The 26,967-nt window shown below is 40.6% G+C and overlaps 2 long non-coding RNA genes across 4 annotated transcripts in view; one reads left to right on the top strand and one right to left on the bottom strand.

Annotated features, from left to right (window-relative positions):
- Positions 1-23,912, bottom strand: part of LOC134430339 (uncharacterized) — a 180,531-nt gene extending 156,619 nt beyond the window's left edge. For all 3 annotated transcript variants that reach the window (XR_010030802.1, XR_010030801.1, XR_010030800.1), the window contains exon 1: positions 23,376-23,912. This is a non-coding gene — a long non-coding RNA (uncharacterized LOC134430339). The remainder of the gene's footprint in view (positions 1-23,375) is intronic.
- LOC134430334 (uncharacterized) lies at positions 474-7,006 on the top strand. The gene is made up of 3 exons (XR_010030798.1): positions 474-593; positions 1,439-1,518; positions 6,930-7,006. It is a non-coding gene; the product is annotated as an uncharacterized LOC134430334 (long non-coding RNA).
- Positions 23,913-26,967: the final 3,055 nt, after the last annotated feature.

Genomic DNA, 26,967 nt, shown 5'->3' with positions numbered 1-26,967 from the left:
AAATCACCAAGGAATAGAGACTTGAAATTTTGTCTTTGTTATAATGTGCTGCCAAGTGATAAATGTGGCACTTTTTTTTTTTTTTTTCTTTTTTAACATGTTTTCTGATTTTGGGTTTGGTGGGGGATTTGGTGGGTCTTGGTTTGTTGTTGTTGGGGTTTTTTCATTTTACTTTTTATGCTACTTAATAAGAAACAAACATAAATGGTTATAAGCAGAGAAACAGTAGGATGGGGGATCATTTTAGTGGGCAGAAACAAGCACCCTCACTCTCTCTCTGTTTGTCTACCTTCAGAGTTAGGATATATTTTAGAAGGTCAAGGAACAGATATCGAGAGGCATAAAAGCAAGCTTTAAACATATCAAGGCAACGATATCACATTGGCAGTGGCAGCTGGGAATGGACTCATGCAATGAGACACATCCCCTCAGACAGCCCTGCGGCACGGGCAGCTCTCGGGCAGTCTGCAGCAGCCCCTTCCACAGCGCCATGCACGCCGCTGCACGGCAGAGCGAGCAAACGCCTCCAGCCAGCGCCGGCTTTTGGTACGGGCACACAGAAATCCAGCCCAGGAATTCTGCAGCATTTCAAGGTCAGTCTCCGTGGCAAGGGCGAGAGATTTCCGCAGCAAACGCTCGTCAGTGCTGCGGCTGTGGTAGCGCGGTGCCATCTGCAGCCCCGCACCCCCCGAGTCCCCTGTCAGCTGCTGCCAGCCGGAGCAGCCAGGCCTTTGCGCAATCCCACGGTCGCACACGCGCTGCCCGACTCATTTAACTCTTTCTCTGCGCTTTGCTGCCGAAGTAGTGGCAAAACAACCTAAATGCGCGGAGCTCGAAATGCAGAAAGAGCTGAGCAGCGGAGGTGAGCTCTCCCTGAGGTGTGTTCTCCCTGAGGTGAGCTCTCCCGGAGGTGAGCTCTCCCTGAGGTGTGTTCTCCCGGAGGTGAGCTCTCCCTGAGCAGCGGATCTGAGCTCTCCCTGAGGTGAGCTCTCCCTGAGGTGAACTCTCCCTCAGCAGCGGAGGTGGGCTCTCCCTAAGATGAGCTTTCCCTGGGCAGCAGAGGTGAGCTCTCCCTGAGGTGAGCTTTTCCTGAGCAGCCCGGACGGGGCTGAGCTCTGGCAGGATGGATGGGGAGCAGAGGGGAGCTGTGCCATATGCTCCCGGCACACAGAGAGAGCCTACTGACGTGGGAGAGGCTGCTGGCTCCCAGGGCCTGCTGAAGCCAACAGCTGACACCAGTTCAAGAGGTACTACCCAGACAAGCCCGTGCTGCCAGGCTTAGGCTCCCGTGGCATAGCACAACCAAGGGGAAGACAAGAATGCCAGCACAGCTCTTTCCGATTTCTGGCATTTCAAAGGCATTTTGTTCTGCCCAAATCTCCCTGCTTGCATCTCTAAGCCCTCAAGCAGGCACAGGCTATCTCACCTTTATTTCTAGTGTGACACGCCATCCCGGAGCCTGGAGCTGGGAAGTTTGCCCGCTTCTTTGCAGGCCCTGCAGAGCACAAAAAGCAGCAGGTAGGTTTTACATAGCATTAGCCCAGAGCATACCCACTCCAGCTCACAAAGGTGACAGCTATCCCACAGCTTGCCACAAGCTGGTCATATGAAAATTGGAGGTACTAGACATTCACAACCATAGCCAAGCTCAAGTTCCCCTTAAGATTTGGATGGATACAGAGAGGGATATAGAAGAGGGGTGGGAAGTTTGTCACATGGACAATTATGAGACACAAAGAAATGGTTCACATCTGGCTTGAACCAGCAAAAGGCCCAAATTTTCCCATCCTCAGTATATTATCCAAAGATAGAGAGTCTGTCCAGCTAGCTGGGAGAAGTTCACTGCATCATTCACTGCTCACTGCAATTTCAATGCTTTTGCACTTTCATCAGCATGGCGACATTCAAAAATCTCTGAACTGACCTCAACACAAGAATGGAAGTGCAGAAGTGTAAGCAAGGGGGAGTAGGAAGCCTTGTAGCTTCACAGTAAGTTCTTCTGTCTTCAAAGCCTTGCCTTAAAATTGGCTGGATCTTTAAATATGGGCAGATATTTCTAGTTTCACTGCACAGCCAGTTCATTCCAGGTCAGCCACTAAATACGTAAATTTTTACAGCATTATTCCACTCTCCAGCTCAGGCACCTTTGCCTTAAAAACCACTGGGTTTGTCACTGCTATACAGAAAGAAAACAAGGAAATTTTTCTTTTAATAAGAAGCCTGAAACATCACAAATTGGATGCCATTCAGGACAAAACTTAGAAAAAACTCAGCTCTACCTAAGAGAAGATCTGAGCTAAATGAACACATTTTCATATATCCAAGACTTTCTTCAATTACTGAATATTTTTTTTCTCTTTGAAACATGATGACAGTTCCTGAAATAGCATTTACTGGTAGTAAATTCTCCTAAATTATCATACCAGCTATTGCAACTGATCAATTTAATTTTGACTGATACGTTAAAGTGATTATAGAAGGACCAGGCTCCTGAATATAATTGAATTTCAATAGAACTGTGGCACTTAGTTCCTTTCAATATGTAGAAGATTCCAGACTTTAAGACTAATTATTAAAGCTGCTTTAAAAAAAATGCTACAAAAAAATTTCCAAACTACTTTGCTTTTCACTTCAGAAAGTGCTCTCAAATTTACATCATTTTCTACCACAAAAAAGATGACATTCTAAAAAGAAAATCATAAGAAGCCAGGGAAAGTTTTTGTTGAATATGATTCATGAAACATTTGTTTAGCAGAACACATACAGGCCACCAATTTTCACATTTTTGATTAAAAATTCTCACCCAGTAATGAAAAATTAACAGATACCTGATCTAGATGAATTTAAAGGTAAGATTAAATATTTAATAATTATCATAACATACTGTTAGAGGGTTGTAGAAGTTTCAGAGCTTTCTTTTTCTATCACATGAACTGAGGTAGATTAATGTGGGGTTTTTGGCACTTAAGAAAATTGAAAATAATTAATCTGTAATGGCATTGATGGAAAAAGTGTTCAAAATGTCAATAAAAGTGCTGCTTTAACAGTACTTCAAATAGTCTACTTACGCAGCTTAAGAGACACATTATCTGCCAGACTACACACTTTTCCATTAAAATCTATGAAAATCTGCAGGTGTTTAATTACCTGCTCTCCCATTGTTCCTTGGCTGCAGCAGGAGTAGTTTGAACACTATGTAAAAATTAATGTACAATTTAACATAACAGTTATGCAGATTAAAACTTTCCCTAGTTTCTATTTTGTATGAAGAATCTCAGACAAATAAACCATAAGTTGCTTTTCACCAGAAAGAGTTGTTTTATTATTTTTATTATTTTCACTAATTTCAAAACATTTTGGACTTACAGAAAGAGTTAAGTATCACTATTATAATTATCAACATAAGACCATAAAATACCTGGGGAAATATTAGATGGAAAATTACATCTCCTGAGAACAGTCTAAATACATGCTCCTTTTTCCCAAAGCAGGAGACTGTTCAATAAATTCTTGTTCAGGAGTTCATTTAAGTTTTCACAGAATCAAAGCACAACTAAAGTTGGAAGGGATTTCTGGGGACATTTGGTCGCACTCCTGTGCTTGAGCAGGGCCACATTGCTCAGGCTTATGTCCAGACATCTTCTGAATATTTCCATAAATGAAGAATCCACAGCCCCTCTTGTGTCAACCTATGTCAGGGCTTCATCACGCTCACAATGAAAATGTATTTCCTGATGTTCAGAGGCAACCTCCCACATTGTGGTTTGGGCCATTGCCTCTGGTCCTGGCACTGGGCAGCAGAAGAAGAGCCTGGCTCCATCCTCTTTGCACCTTCACTTCAGATGGGGTCCCCCTGAGCCTTCTCCAGGCTGAGCAGCCATCACTCTCCCAGCCTTTCCTCGTGTGAGAAATCTCTTCACCATCCTTTGGGCCTTTGTTAGTTCTCTCTGGTATGTTCATGTGTCTCTTGTACTGGGGGAGCCCAGATGTGTCCTGGCCTTCCAGATCACCAGCACTGAGCAGAGGGCAGGATCATCTCCCCTCATCTGCTGGCATTGCTTGACCTAACAGGATATCACTCCCTTTCTTTGCAGCCCAGGATATCACTCCCTTTCTTTGCAGCAAGGGTGCATTCCTGACTCACATGCAGCCTGGTGCCCACCAAGACCATGCCGAGCTGCTCTCTAGCTGGGTGGCCTCCAGCATGTACCAATGCATGACGTTGTTCTTCCCAACATGCAGGAGTTTGTACTTCCCCTTGTTGAACGTCACGAGGCTCCTGTTGGCCCGTTTCTCCAGCCTGTCAAGGTCCCTCTGGATGTCATCATGGTTCTGAAGCCTATGAGCCAGTTTGGTGCCATCAGCAAATTTGCTGAGGGTGCACTCAGCCCCGCTATCCAGACAACAAAAGAAAATGTTCAACGTGACTGGACCCAGTATTGAAACCTGGGCATCACCTCTAGTCACTGGCCTCCAACGAGACACTGCACTGCTGATCACCCCCCTCTGGGCCAGACATTCAGCCAGTTTTCAATCCACCTCACCACCCAGGCCATGCAGCAGCAGCTTCTCTATGAGACACCTTAACGGTGTCAAAGGCCTCACTGAAGTCCAGGCTTCATCAGACTAGTTGCTTCATCACAGAAGTTTATCAAGTCAATCAAGTCAGAAGTCAGGCATGCTGACTACGCCTGATGATTTTCTGATACTTAATGTGCCTGGAAATGGTTTCCAGGATTAGCTTCTCCATCTCCTTCCCAGGGACCAAAGTGAGGTTTGGTCTGTAGCTCCCTGGATCTTCCTTCTTGGTCACCTTGCAGCGCTTCTAAGTCTTTTCTGTTAGAATTTCATCAATATCAGAAGGACTCACAGTTTGATGGTTTTGGCCAAGAGCATCTAGTATCTTGGGTCTGAACAACGTACAAAGAAGGTCAAGAAATCTGGGATTTCTTTTGGCATTTTTCCAGGATCCAACCAGCTTTTTTGGCAGGCTTCTTATTTTTCTGTTTCATGCTTCATCCTTTCAAGGCAGGTCCACAAAAGGCAGCTAGTATTTAGATGTGTAGTTCATGAATCCTGAATCAAATATACACATATACTCAAGGACCATGAAGGGCATTCCACTACATCTTCAATAGCTCTGCCCATTGCATGGTCTTTAGTACCATGCTTCACCCATGATCAGCAGTCCAGGACCCATTCTGGGACCAGGCATCTGCTTTCTTTCCTTACAGAATACAGAAAACACTTCTAATTTCTAACACATTGTAGGGTGAGAAAGCAGGAGAGAAAACAAGCCTTATTTTGTGAAACTGCTCAGTGATGCTGAGTTGCTTTCACTCTGCAGGTTTATGTGTTAAATGCAGAATATCACTCTCCAAGCCAACCGTCGAGACATCCTCCACCCTTGCCATAGAAGCTATCCTACACTACAAAAGAAGAAATAATTATGAAATAAGAAATAAAATGGAACAAAGGAAAGAGGGAGTGTGGATATGGATAACAACAGGGAGTAGTCTCCAGGATGCACCTGGACCTCTTCAAGGATAGTAGTCTCAGGTCTCACTCATTGGCCTCTTCTAAAAATTTTTTTAATCTAGCCAAGGCAGTCCAGGATTTTGCAGTCTCTCTCTAGATTAGCACAAGCCATCTATTTGCTTCTCAAGTGAACCGGATGGGATGCCTGTCTAAAGAGACAGAGCTCATTTCTGTCAGCCCAGGTCCTTGATGCAATGCTGAAGAACCATGTTCCATTTCACTTGCCATGATGCTACACCCTGGTTCCACAGCATCTTGCAACCCCAGTCCCAAAGTTTATATTCTTCCTGAACCTTTCAAGATGCAGTCATCCCACTGCATCTGCATTGCAGACAGACAGGCAGGTCCCTGGGCAATCTGTGTTTTTTTGCAATCCTTTGTGAAAACAGCTCATTGCTTTCAAAGTTATCCTGGAATATATTTTACAGTATTGTTGCTTCTTTAGATAAAAGGGCACAATTAGACCTTTCACTTGGCAGATGTCTCTTATGTGGCAATTACTGCCTAGCACCCAAGATGACCATCAGAGGTAAATCATGCCTAAATCTGTTGCAAAAATGTGATATGGATGAGATCAACTGCTTTGTTATCCATGTAGGCTGTCTGATCAAAGTACTTTTTTCCCTGCATAGAGAGCACAACATGTCCTATCAACACCATTATAGTTAGTGATGCTAACTTTAGTTTTATGCAAGTTATTTATAGCTTTCCACATAACCATTAGGAACAGTAGAACTCCTACCTTCCTTGTTTCAAGGCAAATTTCAGCATTTTCTATGCTCCAGTCTGAGCAAAGAAAATAACCTGGAAGCTGTGTGGTCCTCTTAGCAGGGGATTGCACCCCAACTAAGAAACTCTAAAAGAAAGACTCCAAAAGGCAATCCAGACATTCCTCAGTTTAGGTGACAAGGAGATTTTTATTAAACTCCTTGACCTAGAAGTATCACAGTCTTTGCTGTTCAGGGCTGAATGCCACTCTCAGTCCTGAAAAGTGCTAGTCCCAGGCTTCCCCATCATATGTCTGATAGCACATGAATGCTGCATGAGGCAGTAGTAAAAGTATCACAAAGGGAATTTCCTCCCTCTTTATACCTGCTGCTGCTCACCACCAACCCTGACCAGCTGAAAAGACATCATTTCATAGGAGATTTCCAGATTTTGCTGATTTTGCAGAAGCAAATTGCCTTATGTAATTTCAATATTTTCACAAAGCTAAAGATACCAAAATAGGGAGTGGAAGGGAAGTGATGAGGTAATCATGTTGAGAACGTTAAATATATAGAATAGAACTAAGAGAGCAATACTTGTATTTAGTAGCTGGAAGAACCTGGAGCATGAGAAAGAAAGAGACAAAGACTTAAATCCAATTCTTTTCTTTTCCTATTATGCAGGACTGCAGCATCAACAACCAGCAATTGAGAGAAGAGATACATCATTAAACTTATTTATAGCATTAACTACTTTGCATTCATCCACACAAGTGAAACTGTAAAAAGAAGAAAAAATTATAAAGGCAGTGTGTGGTTCTTTCATTAGCTTGTCTGTAATGTTGGATTGGTCCATAAATTAATGTGTAAAAAAGGATGGGGGAAAAAAAAGAATTCAAAGCTTTGCCATTGTAATTATAGCTCTTTAAATATCAAAAGACATGAAGAAAGATTCCTTTTGAAAAGAGTACCGATTCTCTTGGCAAGCCACTATTAAATACTTGCATAAATCTACGGTCTGTATCCTGCAAGTTGAGGTGACATTGCTATCATGGCTTGCAGGTCTCTTCACATGACTATTGGTGCAGTTCAGTGTTATTTATATTTATATATATATATTATTGGGACACTTTGATGAGATGCCTTCTTTCTGTCATGAGTGAGAGGCTGGTAAGTAGCAACTGAGAAATCTTGCAAGTAAAAGGGCCTTGATGAAGGGTCACCTAATTGATTTGGACTGTTCCAAATACAAGCTCTGGAAGTCTCTTTGGTACAACTCAGACATTCAGGTGCAGTTTCATCACAGATTTACCAGTAGCTCCTCCTTAGTGTGCACCATATGCAAATACCATGTCACAGCAGCAAGAAATCTATCTTCATCCCTCTGTCTTCAAGTTCACACAATATTTGAGCCCAGGGAGCCACCAAAACTAACAAAAGATAGTAGTAAAACATCTTCTAATAAGCAGAGCAGAGTGGATTGTTGGGCACTGCAATTTCTAAATTAAATGCCACAAAGCTCAGTTCTCACCCACAATTTATTCCCTCACAGGCAACCTTTCGTTACATTCTCCCAGCAAGTCTTTTGAAGGGTGCCACAGAGAAGGATCTCATTCTTGATACCTGCCAGGATAAATCAATGTCCTTTGGTCCTTTACAGATTGCAAGTTTCCTCAGGTCCAGTCCCATAACAGAGCAGTAGCTCCAGCTATTTTTTAAAAGGGCCAAATCCCACACTGCATGGGGTCTAATAATGTACTGCTCCTGAAATAAATCAGAAACAGGCTTTTGATGAAGTTGAACCACTGCTCTCACAAGGTTGAGATCAATACTTTTCTGAGCAGCTGCAGCCCCTGTGGGTTTTTCAAGGGGCTGGTTGTTTCCTCAGGCTGCCCAGAAGTTGCCCTGTGATGCTCAACAGTCATAGATAGAGCCCACATGGAGTGCAGCATCAGTAAGCCTTGGTTATGGCACAGCCTCTCTTCTAAATTGACACTTTCAAACAAAATCCAAGACACAGCTCTTTAAATACACAAAGGAATGAGAGAGCTCTTTGGTGAAACACAGCAACTTTTCCTCAGATGCTAGAAACATAAGCCTGTGCCCAGAAATGGGCACTTGCAGGACATTTTTTATGAAGCCAGAGAACCTGGGTGCTCTCCTCTTTCCAGTCCTCAAGCACACAGTCAGAGGCACTATCCTTTCTCACTTACAGGTATTAACTTTAAGGATAATCCAGCTCAAAAGAAGCAGGGTGACTTTGTTGGTCCCCTAATGGGAATGAACTGGACTACAGGAGGGGAATATAGGAATGGATCATCTCAGATTTCATAAATGGGACATGGCAGAAGTGTAGAGCCCAGAGGAGGTGTGGGACGCACCACACAGCTCCTTCTCATAGCTCTTACTGAGAAACTGTGGGTGAAACAGCTAATTTCTAAGTGCAATACATTGACAAAGCCAGCTACATGGTTTGGGCAGTCTCTCTGCTGGTGGTTTCATATTTGAAGGAAACTGGATTTAAGAATAATCAGGAAGAAAAGCAGATGCTATCACAGATGCCCTAAACCATCCAAAATATGCAGTACTTTTTCCACAGACTTTCCACAGTTCAAGAGCAGACCCTTGAGGTACAGTGTGCTGCCTCCTAAGAGTGACTTGACACCATTTAGCACAACTTATATGCATTCTTCTTCATGAGCTAACAAGCCAATTAATTATGAAATGCAACAGGTTTTGGCCTAAAGCCAAATAACAGTGGTGTCATTAGTCTTTGCTTTGTAGCAAAATCAAGAGTCCTGCCTGGATTACATTCTTTGAACTCTTCAGTTCAAGGATACTGCGCTGTAGAACTCTAAGTAGGTGCTGACACTTACACACACATCATAATAATGGGCACTATAATGGCAATAATCTTCCACATTTGTAAAGGATTTTTCATTTATAAATGTTCAGAATCTCTTGGTAAAACATGTGACCTCAAACAAACACCTTTCCTGTGCATCTGCCCACCTGAAGATGAAGAAACAGTACCTATATTAATACATAAAGTTCACCTGGAGGAGCTGATCCACCTGCAACACTCCTACCCCATCTACAGCAGTTTGCCCCTGCTCTCAGTACTGCCCCCATTTCTGACTGCCTACACCTTGGATTTTATGCAGATTATCCCTGTAGATAGATTGCTTACAAATGTAATTTCCAGGAATGGTATTCTTACAAAATAGATGAAGGATGTTTACCTGAAAAATATTTTGTTTCAATGAAGATGTGTTAAATTAGAATAATACACTAAATATCACATCTGCTGGGTCTACAGTATAGATTTTAAAACTATGGATGCACAGGAAAAAAATCAATAAGCTCTGAAGCAGGGACACAATTTCAAGAAAGATGGTGATCCCCCAAAGATTTTCCCCAATTAGGCTACACCTCTACCACAACACTTTAAGGTCTTCCTCTTGAGATATCTTTACTTTCCACCTCATTTCATCACCCAGCACTGCTGTGCCACCCCTGGAGTCGCTCTCTGAATTGCTGAGCAGGCTGGAGAAGCTGCCATGAGCCTCCCAACCCATCAGTGCAGCGTGCATGGCTCAGTGGTGCGAGCGAGAGAGCTGCAGCCAGCCGAGCAAACGCTCGGTTCAGAAACTGGGAGGGCTCCGTCTGAATCCCATTCAGCATTATTTATTATAAAGCCTCATATTTAAGCTAGCAGGATCAATGGCTCGTCTCATCAGATTTCTGTATAACGTGAAACAATGAGAATTCACCCTGTGACTTCTGTGGTGCTGTTGCTGCTTCTGATAAAATATTATACAAACACATTAAGGAAACCAATAGAAAACACCTGAGATATCTATCTACGTTAAAGTTTTATTACTTCTGGGATCTCAAAAGGCTTAGGAAACATCACTGAACATTGTTTCATACATACTCATGAAAGGGTAACGTAATAAAACCAGGTCAAACAACACTGAATATTAAATTTAATATAAAGTATGCAAAACAATGAAATACAAGAAGTGTTGGAAGAATTATTAAAAAATAAGGAACTGTACTTGTGATTGGGGGAGGGGGTTTGGTGAGGATTTTCTGTGTAGTTTGATGGGGTTTTAACTGGCACACAAAATTATTTTACATCCATAGAAAGATGCAATTAATTTTTATTTTTTTTTCTGACTAAATTTGGAGCAGCTGAGAGGTTGGTTATTTCTGTCTTTAAAAATGGACTTATAATGTTGCCATCTGTTGGCATATGACAGATATAGCATCCCACAATTCCAGACAGAGTCACAAAAATGCAGAAAATTAAAGGGACAGATGTGAGAAATACATGCTCTCATTTGGTTCCAGTGTTCACATCTGTTCTCCTCGAAGATTTTTCAATCACTTAAATCTGTCCACAGAAGCTAGTACCTTGAAATGTTATGGCATTTCTGGTAATCATAAAAATCATATTCTAGTAGAGTTTATTGCATTCCCAAACATCACTGGGTTCATAAAAATCTGGTTTCCATCAAGAGGACACAAAGTACATAGCAACATTACCTGTCTGCTAAAGTCCCCTCTCCTTCACAAACCATGAGCGTATCTCGCACAGCTGTAACATCATGGCAAGAACAAAATTCCAACAGGTGTCTGCAGGTACTTTGCCCAACACCAAGAAAGGAAATTGGCCGCTCTTTCTGATGGTGCCTGCACGTTGCCCTGTCCCTGTGGGATCCTGGAGAGTGTGACCCCTGTGCTGATGGTGTGAAGGCTCTTCTTGTCCATTAAATATTTGCAATCCATTGCAAGCACATCTGCCTTTATTTGCAATGTCACCCATTTCTTTTCACCATGCTTTTTACAGTCTGCTTGCTAATGCTTCCAACAACAACCAAGATTTTTCCCCCTGCCTGCTTCCCTGTCCCAGCTCCTCTAGTCACACAGCATCAGCCCCCTCCGGCTCCCTCACTGATTTGGAAAGTGTAAGACCTCACTGCTCCTCACAGACAGAGATGAAATAATCACAAAACCAGTCACAAAGGTTATTACTCTTCCCTCCACTGCCCCAATTTTCTACACCTGTTAGCCATTTTCCTTTGGATTTGAACTTTGAGTATCATTTCCATCCAAGAAGACAGAAAAAGTACAATCCCTACCTGCCTCCCCACCCCTATTTCCTTCATGGGAGTGGGGACTAAGCATGCTTGCATATTTGAGAGACACACATATTCTTCCATGGGCAAACTTGTACCTCCTTTTTTATTCATGGATAGGTTTTAATGGAGAACAGAGAAACGATGCTAAATTCTTATTTCGTTTTTGGGTACGGTGAGCCCATTTTCATCTTAAGTACAACACACCTCCTCTGTAATACACTACATAAATCCGCTCTCAAAATGGCAGCATCATCAAAAATTAAAAGGTATAGTACAAAGCAAACAATATTGGAACTACATAAGCATGTTGATTATTCACATGAACAGTTTTGGGTATTTACAGAAAGCATTGACTGATGCAGCTCACTGGCCCTGTGAGCACTATGTTAAATCATTAAAGTGCAAGCAGCCTTTATTTGTATTGCAGTAATATTCTGTATCCCCATCCCAGAACCCCAGTGTGCTCAGCACTTACAAACAACCACCAAATCACGACTTGTATTTGAGAATTAATTTTTTTCCTTTAAGAACTAATTTAATCTTTGACAACTCCTCATTTTTCTACCTATTTTCAATTATTTTGAAGTACAAAATGTCCTGCAGGCTACCAACTAGAAGAAAGAATTGCTCCACATGCCTCCTGGATGAAACACCAAAATAAGTAGAAAATCCTAATTATTGCATATTCCGGAAAGGTCAGTGACCTATATAAAATTCACAATGCATAAGCAATTACATGTTTGGCTTCAGCTGATAAATGATAGTTCAAATAGACTTTCTGGTTCCTCTTGCTCCTCAGGTAAATGAAAAAGATTATAATGAAAACATCTTTTCCTGAAAAAGATTCTGAATTTAAGACCAAAGCAATTTTTGTCAGCTGGTACTTAGCACTGCCTGTCTAAACATGATAGAAGTTTAAAAATAACAGAAGCAACGATAGATTCTTAAATTTCAGATGCCAGCAAGCAGTAGGACCAGTGATTCAATATTCCCTCAGTGGGTTGCCCTTTGCTTAGATCTTGTGACCACATAGCAGGGCCATGATTTTTACTGCCATGAGAAGCCAACCCACGGAATAAGGAAAATACAGAAAACTTAAATAAAATAAGGGCTTTCATTGCTAATATGGAGTCTCTCAGAAGCATTTTGTTTCATATTTAATTATACTAAAAAGCAAATTATATTTATATACTTACTACAATTCAGTCAGAAAACAGGTTCAGGCTAGGGTTTTTTACAGACAAATACATGCTTGATCTACAGTTAGCAGTTTCTCCTCTTTTTTCATGCTTCCCTCCAGACCAAAAATTCTGTGCCAGACATCCCATTTCATTCAATTACTTGTACAACTGTTTGACCCTCAAATTCCTTCTCAAATTAGTGGGGGGGGGTTTGTTTTGGTCTTGGTTTTTATTTGTTTTGGTTTGGTTTTGGATTTTTGTTTTTGGTTTTTTGGTTGGCTTGTTGGTTGGTTGGGTTTTTTTAGTTTTGTTTTTTGCTTTTTCTGAGTTCTAGGACTATGAAAAACAGCTACAGAAGTTAATTTTCCTCACTCAAAATCCTAGCTGTGGTAGAGATCTGTATCACCTAAATTCAATCGTCCAACCAAAAAGCCTACACCAAAAGTCTAGAGACCAATAGTTCCAAACTTCTTTACACAACAATACCACAAGAGCCTCTGGGAGTTGTTTTGATGTGCTTATGACCCTGGTCATGACTGGAGCCAACAACCTGCCTCTTTCCTCCATCCACTGGGAAGCCAGCTCCTGACCAGGTATAGTGAAGTTCAGCTGCTGACTTCAGGAGCTTTTGAGAAATGCCTGGTTCACTTATGAAATGTTACATAAAAGAGAGTCACCATGATATCAGACTCCAGCTCTTCAGTAAAAAGAAGAGCAGAGGCAGCAGCCAAATTTGTGAGGCACCCTATTCTGTCAGTCTTGCATCTCACCCACTATCAGGGACATAAGCAGAAAAACAGTCAATATTCTGAATCCTGAAAAGGCTCGAGCACACAAAAAGGTATTGGGATGCCTGGCGCTTGCAAAATGAAAACAATGCTGGCCTTGCATTGAGTGCATTTTAATCGTTTTTAATTGACATACAAACATCAGTTAACTTGTAGAGTGCAGATTTAGAGAGCAGGGGGTTTCAGTGTGAGACCAAAACACTTACTTACCTCTGCCTCTATGCATTGGAGGGCATGACTCATCAGCAGAGGACACTGTGCCAACACACACCCCTCCTGCCCCGACCGAAGCAGGAGGAGGCTCTGGAGTCAGAATTGCAGGTGGAAGCAAGACCCACACCCACTCTTGCAAACAAGGGGTTAATAGCTCGTTCTGTCCCCCTCCAATCAAGCCACTGCTGATAAATGCAGAGCGACACTTCCTTAGAAATCAAAAGTTACCAGAACAAGTCGATTTCAAATCCTGCACTGTGATGCAAACAGATTTTTTTTAAAGACAAATATACAAATCAGAAAATGTTGACCTGGCCGTTTGTGAGAGGAAAAAACGCTCGAATGCCCAATGCTCCTGTGTCACTGGGGAAGGGCCATGTAAAAAGTGCTTCTGTTTATTTCATTAGCATCCATTTTCATCAATACCCAAGATGGTATCATTTCACACACTAGAAAGCAATTGCCAGAAACACGCTTTCAAAAATGTATCAATTGATCAGAAAGTGCTGATGAGATGAATCAACTTATGCAGACCAAGGAGAAATATGCTCATAATCCCCTCGCAGCTGGAAGAAACTGAGTGCACAGCAGCCTGGAAACAGCCGTAGCAAAGCCCTTGGGTTTTTTGCTGGTCATGCCTAACACTCCTACACCACTGCCACCTGCCGGCAAACAGCAAGGCACGCATTTCATTCTGAAAAATATAAGTAAAACATCAGCAGTACTTTTAACCGTGAAGTGTTAAGGCTGGAAGCAAGGCATGTGCAAGATCCAGAGCTGCAGCAAGGCACCTGTGTTCCCCTGGAGACACCACAAGCTTGGAAAGCACAGCACTTCCATCAGCAGCATCAGCAGCACTGATTGATGTTACTGCTCCCTTTTAGGAAGGATTTGCCTTGCCACAAGAAAAATCAAGTCCTAAATGTTCCTTCATTAAAGACAATGCAAAAGCTTCCATTGACTCTGGTGGGAACCTGCGAGTGACATTTACAAAGTACTGACCTGCTGGATAATGCTTTCCTTTTTTTTTTTTTTTTGACAATTAATCTATGCAATCAAAAGAAGAAACAAAAATAAAAGTGTAGTGCTAAGTCAATACTCCACAATATTTTCTTCCTCTCACTAGTCAGTTTAGGTTTTCCATGAAATCCAGAGGAGCCTTTGGTGACAGGCCCAGCAATCCATGCACAGACACCTCAACAAACCTTCGTTTCACCTCTTTGAGGGCCAAAGTTCTACGCTGTTTGCACAAAAAAATTGACAGTGTGAATGCTTTTTCATTTTCCCTGGCCAAACGGTGGGTCAGCTGATCAATAGAGATTGGAACACCAGCAGTGAGTTTTCCTGTGCATTTATTTGGGATTAACTGATGAGAAGGAAAAACATTCAGTTCTGAAAACTCGGGCATCAGCCCCAAAAGCAGAGCATCTTTCACAGGTCTAGAACCGGTTAAAATTTTTTAAATTTTTGGATTAAAAATTAAACTTTGTAGATAGAACAAAGTATTTACTATTTACTGCCAATGCTCTTTTAGGAAAGAATGTAGATTTTGTGATTTAATGAGTCTTCAGAATTTTTCAATAGAACAAGATTGCGCCTAAGGAAACAAGCAAAAAAACCAAACAAATCTTTGTTCTGTAATCATTAATCTGTAAACTATAACTCTATAAGCTTTAATTTGTAAATTGACACATCTATATTATTTATGCTACAACAAGATCTAGGTTATGGAGCGGGCTCCTTTTAGCAGTAGGACAATATAGGAACCTGCAAAGTTTCCAAGATAACAGAAGAAGAAATCACAAATGGAGGATCTCATCCATCAGTTGCCCAGGGAATCATCCTGGCAGCAATAGCAAGAAGTTTCTCTGAGCTGCCTATGTGATTCACATTACAGAATGCAGCAAGTTGCCCTCATTCCTTGCCATGGGCAGCAGGCACGGATGACTCCTTCAAAGCAGGCAGCAGCCAGCTGAACCTCACCTTGTGGTGGGGGTAGGACTAAGACTTGAGCTGCCTGCCTCTGGTCAGCATCAGCATTTCTGGTCACATCACCTAAACGTAAAAAGGCAGAAAAATAAAGATTTTGAAGGAGGGTACAGAGATAAGATGGCACTATGAAAAGAGAGTGATGGTCTTTTTAAGAAAATTAAATTATAAAATAGAAAGAGATCAGCACCTTAGGTTACTTCAGAGGAAGAAGTTGGTACAGTCACAGTGGAAGAAGTGATGGGTAGGCTGGGAAGGAGCTGTGAAATGGAGTTTGTGTGCAATATGCTAAAGAAGTGATAAAGTCTTAGCAATGGCCTAGGGGAAGAAAAAAATCTTGACAAAGTTGGAAACTGTCCTGCACATTCAAATAAAGTAAGGCAGCAATTCCCATGCCAAAATAGATGTTATAACACACAACATAACAAATTAGAAAAAGTTATGTGTGCAATTGGATTGGAAATAAGAGGGAAAAATTGCAACAACTGGCTGTAGCATGCAGGAGAGGCAAAGACAGTACCCAAAAATATAGTGCCCTTTATAGATCTGAAGGAAGTAAGAAAGCAGAGCTCCCTTGAAGATAAAAATGGATTGTGGAACAGTTGATATATAACAGAAAGGATAGTTTGTCTTCTTTTAATATATTACTCATATCTTTATATAGATATGTGAATGAATAAAAGAAAAAATTTGTATTTATAAAAAGGCAAAGATTTTAAATATAGACCCTTTAGGGACTTCAATTAATGGTTGGACATTCTTGAAGAGATATCCCACAGGTGGGTGACTGGGGAGGAGAAAGCAGTTTGACAACAGAGAGTAAGTTAACAAGTATAGAAATAACACCAGTCTCTGAAAAAATTTAAAAATATATATATATAAAAGAAGGGACAGAGGAATAAAAGCTGAAACTACTCTGGATTTCCAAAGGGTATGTAGTCAAAGTCAGTATTATCCCTGCTAGGAACTAGAAAGAAATTATCAGGAGATCATGGGAGCTGCTTGCAGGGAGTACAAAGGAAAGAAGCAGGAAATGGAAACTAGAACAGAACTAGAAAATAAAATGACAGCAGGTAGGATTTCCAGTGATTTTAGAGAAGTTAAAATGAAGAGGGAAGTAGAAAATCTAAGAGCTGAAATGAACACTGACGATCTACAGTCAGAGAGTGAGCAAGGGAAACAGAGCATATAGCATGTAGAGTGGGTAGTTGATGCCAAAATGAAATCTGAGGTATTAATTCACATTCAAGTCAGAGGAAAGCATGGCTTTCTTTTTTTTGGCCTATGATCTAGGCAATCTCAAGAGATGAAGCCTTCTCTTTACCCAGGAGCCCAGCTTCCATTATAAAATATTAAAGCATGTGTGTTATAGAACATAACTAGATAAATGAAACATCATAGAGAAGTAAACAAGCAATATGGCATTGAGCAGAGATCTTGCAAATGAGGGGAGAAAAATATCAGCACTTTCTTTCAGTTTGGGTCTGGAATCTATCCTGAATTTGAATTAAGCATGAAGATCAAAAGTGAGTCTAGTTAATATTTAAAGATATGCTTTGGGGGAAAGCCTTGTTTTTCTGATTATTTGTGACTAACTTTTAATCTTTCAATTTTTTTATTACACTTTCTGTTGAATAATATTTTAAGCAGTGTATCTTTTGAAGTTCCCCTGAGTTCCAATTTGAATGTGATAAATAACATGCCTTGGAACTCAGAAATTATCTTCCATACTCAAAATATATAAACTTGAAAATGTTACATTATATTTTTTCCTCCTCTTTTGTGCAGTTTCTTTTTCTTCTTAAAACTTTGAGGGACTTTTTTGGGTGTAATGGAGAGCACCGTCTCACTTGCTGCCCACACAGGCTCCCAAGCTCTATACCTAATAGAAAAACAAGACTCAAAAGTGTAATAAACACTAAAAAGGCTTATCTAGATTAAATATATTATTCTTTAACCCTTTATCAGCATCAGAACAAGTGTGGATTATTGGTTGATTATTTATTTCTAACATCTTTCATTCAGAAGGATCAGCTCACTCCCCAAACTGTGAGGTGCTGCCATTCTAGAAAGGAGCTTATCTAAGGCCTAAATCACTGAAGTAATAATCTCAAATCTAATGTAAAAACAGCATCTCATGACATGTCAACTCCTACTCTGTCCTTTGAACCCTATAACCTGATATCTAACATGATACAATTTACTAGAGGAGATCTTCTATCCCACTTTTTGGAAATTATTGGTTTACTATACCAGTAAAAGGTCCCTACATCAACTATTCAGGAAGAAGCCATCCTAATTGCATATTAACCATATCCTTTTTCAAGCAAATAATATGAGATATCTCTCACAACAAGTATAACAGCAATAATTAATATGAAATGCATTATAAACTCCTCAGGAGTTACTAGTTTAGATCTCTTGTTTGTTGTTAATCAGAGGAAGAAAACAGATCTCTGAAGGTAGATAGTATCATATTGTGCTTGGCCAACTGAATGCCATTTGACTGAGAACTTCATTCTTATACTTTGTTTTATATCTATAAATTATCCAGTTGAAAAAAAAAAAAATTTTTTGAAACCAGAATGAATCAAATTAATACAAACTTGGTTACAAGCAAATATTTCTATAATGAACTAACAGCACTCTGGGAGAGTGAACAGATCCAAACTTCATTCAACTGCCCCTGAAGTAACAATCAATCAGTCTCTCTTAATAGCACTAAAGTTGTAGGATATAAAAATTACATGGCCTGAGTAATAACCCCTGAGAAATGTAGTTGCAGGCATAGTAACCTTTGATATCACTGGTGCAGGGGAGCTCTCAGCCTTCCTGAGGAGCAGCACAGGTCTCCAGTCACCAGAGGAACATTCTGTTTCAGGCCTGAAGATCTATTTCAAACACCTAACAGCCAGCCACAGCTCAATATCCACCACAAGTGACCACTGTTCACACACAGAGAGGTGTGTGCTTCCATGAGGGACCATTCTGTGGAGTGGGCTGGTACTTCTGTGTGTGACACCAAGCAATATTGTCACAAGCACAGCCGCAAGCTGGTTCGCTCAGCTGTTTGTTTGGTTTGTTGTTTCTTTTTAAAGCCTTCCCAATGAGCAGTTAAGTTGTCACAGTTCATAGAGTGACTACAACCTGATGATCTCATGAGTGCACATCTGCCCACAGGAACGAAAGTGCCAAGAGGATGAGTTGTTTATCTCTGGTCCCCAATGGCAGAGTACAGCTATGAAGGTCAGACATTACATTTGCAAGAAGTGACAGAGTTTCTGCATCTACTTCAACATTTCAGCACCCGTAACTGAGAACTCTCCAGACATGTGAATGGCAATCAGGAGGGACAAGTGCACATGGTAAGCTGAAGGATGCTATAGCATATAATACCTCCTTGTCATGTGTATTACTGCATGACAGCTGGAACTTCAGAAGGTCAACCCATCGCTAAAACAAAAGCAATCTTTAAGTAATTACAGTGGACAGACATGCAGGGCGCCCCTGCTTTCATTTGATACTGTGTCTTGGAATTAAGAATGTCATTATGGGATTGCAGAAAAGAAAGAATGATAGAAACAAAACTGAAGTGAAAGAGAGGTTAATATACTACATACTGGAAACTCTTGTATTAACCCAAATGTTTTTAAAAACAGCAATCCAACGTCCTTGGCCTTCTTTCCTCCTAATTTTTTTCTTCTTTTTAACTTACATGCTTAAATTAATTTTAAGTTCCTATAACACCAGATTAATAGATACCTGCATTTTAAACTCAGGAGCTGTTTCAAATCAACTGTAAGGATCCATAAACAAAGAATGATGGCCATAATTTTTCTTGGAAGACACAAACATGGCCCACCTTCCAGAAATAAATGAAATAAATGGATAATTTGAATGAGTGAATGGGAGCAAGAGTGAAAAACAAACCATAAGGATTGTATGAAGGTTGTTTTAGTTTAAAACACTCTCTGATGCCATAAACGTACAATATAAGATTAAAAGGAAAAAAAGTTTTTCTTTTGCAAACCTCATTTTATTAACATCAGAAAAATTTCAAAATAAAAACTTTAAGGAGATTAGGAATATCTGTAATGACTCATAAAAGGTCTCAGTGGCCTTCTGAAAAAATAAAATACACTTCTAAAATGATGCTTGAATTCAGGCATTATGCATTTAAGTAAAACATTGATAATCTCAATTGAAGAATTAGCTGGTTTAATAGAATTTGAAATGTAATTACTATACATAAAGTAAATTTTTATTTTGATTCAAACAGTGTCTTAGGGTGCAGTTAAAAAAAATTATTTTTTAAGCCTAAAATCTAATGTCCCCAGACATTTGCACATCCATTTGAATGAACAGCAGTGGAAAATCTGCTAAGGCAGATAAATTGTTGCTATTAGATTTCAGAAGGATCAGTCTTTAAAAGGACAAGAGCTTACTGTTCCTCCTTCTTTGCTGTCCAGTGCAAAATCCCATCAAGTTACAGCTGTAGCAGTTATTAAATTTAAAAAATTAAGAGAATACTCATTCTGCTTTACTCTAAATTTTGATGAGCCTAAATCACAAGCTATTGGTTGTTAATTAAATTTTTTTGAAAATTCAAAAGCAAGAACAAGTTCATGCTTTGATGTTTCAATTTCTGAGGAAATACCCAAGTCCAGGTAAAATCTAAGTCTATGCTTTTATTTTTAAGTCAGTGCCATACTTACAGTAACCTAAGATTCTATAAATGCTGAGAATCTTGCTTTTAATTGTTTGTGTTTTCTTTACAGAGCTTTAACTATGTATAAGATTTCTTTCTGGAAGCATCATTTTGTTGTTTAGACCAAGGACTAATACACCCATCAAAATAAGAAGAATTTCTATTATTTCTGTCTAAAGAAAGCAGTCATTTTTTGTGAGTACAGAAACATTGCCATATCATACCAAACAACACACATCTCAGGTGATTGGAATCCTGTTGGCAAGTATGAATTTCTTCCCTTCTCGTGGATCTTTAGCTCAATTAGCAGCTATCAAAGAATTTAACCTCTTAAGGGAAGAGATAAGAAGTTGAATGCACCTCACAAACTGGTATGAGCAGGACCAGATGCAGATGCAACACATCACAGCACCACAGAGGCACAGGTCACTCTAAGAGCAGCCCAGGTGTAGGGACTCTCTAAGGCCAGAGACCAGAAAGCAGAGAAGGATTAAGACTCCAAAACTCCTGTTTTCGCAGCACCTCTGTGCAGCAGCTCATGCCTCATCTCACCTACCCCACAAAGGCTTCCCATGGACCTGGAAGTTGCAAGCAGCAGATGTGAATACACAATGCACTTCAAAGAGCTCACATTATGTATAAAACCTCTGGAAGCTTAGCTAACCATCTGATTTTCTATGTTTTGGGACTAGTGTCAGCACTGATAAGCAGGGAGGTGGCCACTACACAGAACTGATGGGGTTGGCAAATCTGTCCCTGCTCATGGTGGGTTTAGTTCTGCAGGTAGTAGAGAAGCAGCAGTGCTAGCATGAAAACAATATAAAGCTGCCTGGCTGCAGTTAGGGCATCTAGCATGTCCATGAACTCTCACTTCCACTTGGATTTAGTCTCTGGACTCTCATTTTTGTTAGTTGTGTGAGAGTCTAGGTTTGCTAAATTGAGAACACAGCCTTTGGTTCCAAGTGCATTTTTGTCTTCAGCTAAATCTCTTTCCACAGATGCCTAACAATCTCCAGTTAAATCTATTGTTATTAAAGAAGTAAGCTGCACTGAACTCTTACAGGTCTATGCAGAATTTTGTGCACTGAAAAAATGGCTATGAACCATCATTTAAAGGACATAGCAGTTTCCACTCTTAACATCCAAAACTGAAAGCCTTCAGCATCCTTTGATAAGAGGACAAATCTGCTTGCTCCCTGCCCACATAGGCAAATGCTTAAAAAAAGAAGTGTGTTGAGGTCCAAGGTCCATTCCAATATCTGTGTTTGTCAGCGAGCATTCAGTGGCTTTAGAAAGTACACCAGAACAATGGTGAAGGCGAGATACTAAGCTAAGAATGAAATTAAAATCTCTCCTCAAGTACATGAGGAGGGTTCAAACATTGAATCAGCATTGCATCTTAGATGTTTTCACAAGTAAAAAGAAAAACAACAACAACAAACAAAACGATAACCAAGAAAACCTCAAAACAAACAAACAGAAACCTCCAAAACACAAAAACCCCACCACACCTGTGAACTGAAGAAAAATAGCTGTTTATAGAGGCTGATGTGCATTCAGGATGCAACTACATGGGAATCATCATGAAGGGTAATGTGAAATTCCTGCTGCTGCTATTCAACATTAGGTAACAATGTTGAAAAAAGTATTGCATGATGGCAGAGTCCTGGTGCAAACTAAATGCAGCAGGGATGGCAAATACAGGTGCTAAAACAAGCACTATCACCTAGCTCTGGCTTAAAGCAGCTATGATGCCTGGAGTAAAACCTAAACTGGCATCAATCTGCTATAGGCAGCTCACTTCATCTTCCCCCCTCCACTTTCTCCTCCCACACCACAGTTTGTGCTGCACCCTTTGATTCAGGGACCACGTGCTGCGGTGTTTGTGCAGACACCATCTAGCACTGTGAGCTCTCATTTCTTTGTTGTGGCTTCCAGCAGGTAATGGGGAGAGTCAATAATAAGAATTTAAATTCATTTTTCTTCTTAGCCAATTGCCACAGCCTATCAGTTAACAAGATTTCTGAAAATACAGAAAAACATTTTGTGCACACATAGCTTGCCTTCGGGAACTTCTGTTAACATTCTTGCAAAGCCCACACAGCTTCAGGCACAGTGCAAACATATGGGAGTATACAGACTGAAGTAAACACAAAACAGTAGAAAAAATATCAGTAGATGTAAAAAATGAGGCCAGTAATACAGATTAAAAATAACACGGATTTATAGTACAGATTTTAATAAATAACACTGCACATTCCAGTGGGGGCTTCATGCATTTGACACACTGAGGTTATTGCTTGCTGCACAGTTGTGTTCCCAGAATTTCCTTAGGAAGGTGCCCAGAACGTTAATATAATCAAATATCTGGAAGTATCTCAATGCCACAAGTGGCACTAGAGTAAAATGGATTGACCTAGCATGCATTTAAACACCCCCGCCCCCCTCCCCATTTTAATTCAATTAAATGTGAAGGAGAATAGTGCTCTAGAGCTTGAAGCCCCTTTTTTCCCCCTTTTAAACAGAACCAAATAAACCAAATCTCAATGGCTCCCTCTGCTGTCATGTTTTAGAAGTTTCATTATATTTGTAAATCTCTCTTAAAAACTATTTTTTCCTTCCCCAGTCAGTGAACATGTGGTATTTTCACAACATCACACAGCGTGCCAGCTTTAAAGAGTCAAAAAAACCTTCATCCAAAAGCAAATTTCTCAAAGTGCAATTCAATGCTTGCTTATCAAGGCTGGAATAAGTAGCACCCCTTCATGTTTGCATTGCAGCTACATGTAGCATCATGAAAGAACGTTAAAGATGGTTTATCATCTTTGTAATCAGCTTTCGGTTGATGTGTGTGATTTAACTGCATAGGTGTGGATTTTGATTCTAACAAAGCCAGACCACTTTGCATGAAACAACTGTATCTTTAACAAAACAACTGTAACAAATACTTCAGAGCTATGGGAACAGTCCCAGAGAGAGAACATGTTTCTGCTAAAACAGAAAATAATCCACAACACATTAACTAAGCTGGAGAGCTGTACTGCCTCTGGCAAGCATTCTAGATCGCACTTTGCCAGGCCCCAGGGACAGATAATGGTCATTACCTGGCACAGGTGAGCAGCAAAGCAGCAATATCAGGGTGTCTTGTCACACAGCTGACAAAGATTTGTCTGCCTCTCAGCATCTTGGTAGGAAGTTTAGCAACAAATACTCCATCAGAGACCTAACTCCAAGCCACAGAAGTCAACAGGTCACTCAAAAGAAGCAAAAGCAGACCCCAGAATCTGCCCTCCCACAAATAAAGAACTCTGGAGGATATAACTTATTGTCAGTAATGTACAAAAAGGGAGGATAATAGAAATCTGCAGTGCTCGGTCAAAACACAGAGGTGCCAATGTAAGAGAAAAGCAAAACCCCTCAGTGCTGCACTTTGCAGTCAGCGGAAGCACCTCCCAGGCACAGAGTGTGTGGGGGCAGGCAGCTGAGCAGGGACATCCCCCAGCAGCGCTCCCCTCTCCGGGGCTTCCTGGCAGAAGCACACACGGCTGAGTGACAGTCCCTCAGTGTCCCCTGAAAGCAGACTTGGTGCCTGAGGTCAGTGGAATGACAGCAGAGAATATTTCCACACTAGCCACAGAATTTGTCTCTATTGCCTTCGTCTTCTTTGTGCTCCGAACCCGATGCCTCTCAGACCGGCAGCTATATTTATCCCTCGCACACAGGGATGTTCTCATGGTGCTAAATTAAGCAGCTTCTGTCACGCCCAGGACCAGCCATAACCCTTCCCTATTGGCTCTCCACATCAGAGTTGTGGGTGCATTTGTGGAGCCCTGTCTGAGCCCAGCACAGATGTACACACCGAAATAGTCACCTCACTCATCTGGCGGTGAAAGCTGAGAACGCTGGGTGTCCCACACCGTCCACGTCCACTTCTCACACAGGATGCATCTAAACTGCTGAGAGACAACTTCTCCTTGAACTGCCAGGGTACCACTGACACCTTCAGCCTAACTCTGCCTGAAGATTACACCCACTGTCATCTACCTCAATCCCCTTCCTCCAGGAAACGTGCCGAAACCCATCACATTTCCAGTCTTCCCATATTCTTGCCAGTATAAAAACATCATCTACATTTCAACTGTTCTTTTCTTTTTTACTTTTTCCCAGCTCATTTTTACTGAGATGGTAGGCTAATTTACCTACAGGAGGGAAGTTTATTTTATTTTTTGTAAAGACATACAAACACTTTATTACTAACAACCTCGTAGCTTGAAATGGCTTTGCTCTCATTTTGCTAAACTAGGCTCACACCTTAAATTCTACCCATCTAAATACAGATAATTCTTATAACATGCCAGATTTAACTCGGAGATATCCAATCCTAATCTGACAAAAGAAAATCTGAAAGGGTTTTTGAAATATTCAAAGTGAAATTTGCCCAAATAATATTAAGACAGCTCCACATTTCAAACCTCTCAAATGCCTTGAGCTTACAATGATGGTTCTTTGCTATAAATGTCCATATCCATTGAATGTCAGGCTGGTTTTATTCATCTAGATTGCAAGTATACATTACTTAATCAGCTTCTTAGAGGCAGATACTGCATACCAGTATCAGGGAAAAAAGCTTTGCAGAATGTCCAAAAAAACATTAAATAATGGCTCCTTGTATGGAATTTTTTGTTCTCAAAGGCACAGTTATAAGAGTGATGTATGTATTACATTCCCTCCAGATTAAATCTTTTTACTCTCATGTTTGCAAGAAGTTGGATCTTTCTTTCTTTAAGCTGGGCCCAGCTGCTACAATCTTTCTGGTTTACTGGCATTACTTGTAGTACTTTCCAGACTGAAGGCTTGGAAGGAGCAATTTTCATACAAGAATTGCTGATATTACAGAGGGGAAAAAAATCGGCACATTTAAACCTGTCACTTCAATGTATTTGATGCTGGAAAGCAAGAGGGTAGGAGACGAATACAATTAGTTAATGGGAGCAGAGATCAACCCTATTCTCTGTGCTTTTTCAGACAGGGGAGAGAACACAGCCTCCCAAACCTTCTCTTGCATTTTTTCCAGACTCTGCCTACAGAGCTGGAATAATTACCCTGACTTGGGATTAACTAAGTGTCAGAAAGCCTGAAACAAAAGAAGCTTGTTAAACTTAACAGTATTTGCATGCTCAATTAATTTATTTCCTCACCCCTTCTAGATAAAGGAGAATCCACATTATTGACATGAAACCATGGCATGAAGGTTAGGGGATGTTTAGTGTTCTACAGAACACCTGAGGCACCAAAAATCCTATCCCCTCCTTTCCTATAATGCTGTTAATCCATGAATTTGAGGCAAATCTTCTCCTTTCAACCCCATTGCAGACACATTGATTATGTCAGATGCATCTTTTTGTTTGCTTACCCAGTGGATGTGAACTGATCCTGCTTTGAACTTCCCAGATGTGATCCAGCTGTGAGTCAGAAACCTGCAGCAGTCCAGGAGTGCTGCTGAGCTGGTTAAGTAGCAAAGCTCTGGGCCAGAACTATGCTGCAGAGGCTGGCACACAGGCAGCAGAGGTGCCTGACAAAGCTGATAACTAGATGAGCACTTGCACAGGTAACAATCAATGACCACAATGTATAAAAAGGACTCTTTCCATCCTAGCTGTTATTCTTTCACAAATAATAAACTCTTTATAGTGGCAGTAAAATAATCTGTGTAAATAACAACACACTTGAAATTCAATCTCTTACAAAAGGGCTCTACCCTGAGCTGAAGAAAAGAGAAACATGAATACTCAGGGTAAAATCTGTAGAATATGAGAGGTAATACCCAGCAGCATCTCACCCCTGCTCTGGGAACAGAAGTTCCTGGAAGGAAAACCTGGATTCCTAAGCACTTTAACCTTATTTCAGAAAGTATTTTCTCAAGCAATTACTTGATAAAGGACCCAGCTTTCACCTGGGAGTAGGTTTTCCTATGCCAATACGCCTAGGCCCCAACTTGAGCATGATGTAAGGAATCCATAGGGAAGAAGAAACCCAAACCAGTAACTAACCTTCCATCAAGTACATTTTGTCTTTGTACAGGGACAGAAGCACTTGATTCAGTGGGAGTGCAGCACCTGCCCCCGTCTAACTCCTATATTTAGTTCTCCTGTTGGTTGCTATAGAATGGTTCTTCTGTAATACCAAATGCATATAAAGATGGAAACTTTGACCAAATGCTCCAAAGGTAACATTGCTGGAACTGTGAAGTATTTTTCCAAGGGAAAACAGGGTGTGAAAAGTCTGTGGATAACCCTTCTAGACACACCTAGTGACAGAAACTTTCCAACCACATTTCTATCAAGTGCAGCCTAGATTTCATTTTGCAGTGTAAATGTCATTTTGCCTGTAGAATAACATGCCATTTACCATCCTGATAATCTTTCATATTTGGTTGAAGTTTTTTTTAGAGAAAAATCATGCTTAACTTTGTCCTTTTGAGAGAGTTGTCAGTGGACTTTTTTGTTCTTGGCTCTCAAGTGAATCACATTGCTACTGCAGATAACATAACAATTTTTTTAAAAAATTACATTTTCCTACAGAATTTTACTTCATTTAAAGGTTTTCTCTTCAAGTCGTGTTGAGCAACTATTTATGTAATCTACAAACCATAAAGCAACTAAAATAATTTAATGAACTAAAAATCCAGGAAGGGTC

Source organism: Melospiza melodia, chromosome 1, assembly GCF_035770615.1.
Source record: "Melospiza melodia melodia isolate bMelMel2 chromosome 1, bMelMel2.pri, whole genome shotgun sequence".
Lineage (NCBI taxonomy): Eukaryota > Metazoa > Chordata > Aves > Passeriformes > Passerellidae > Melospiza > Melospiza melodia.
The sequence above is the reverse complement of the archived record's forward strand: the minus strand, read 5'-3'. Positions and strand labels throughout refer to the sequence as shown.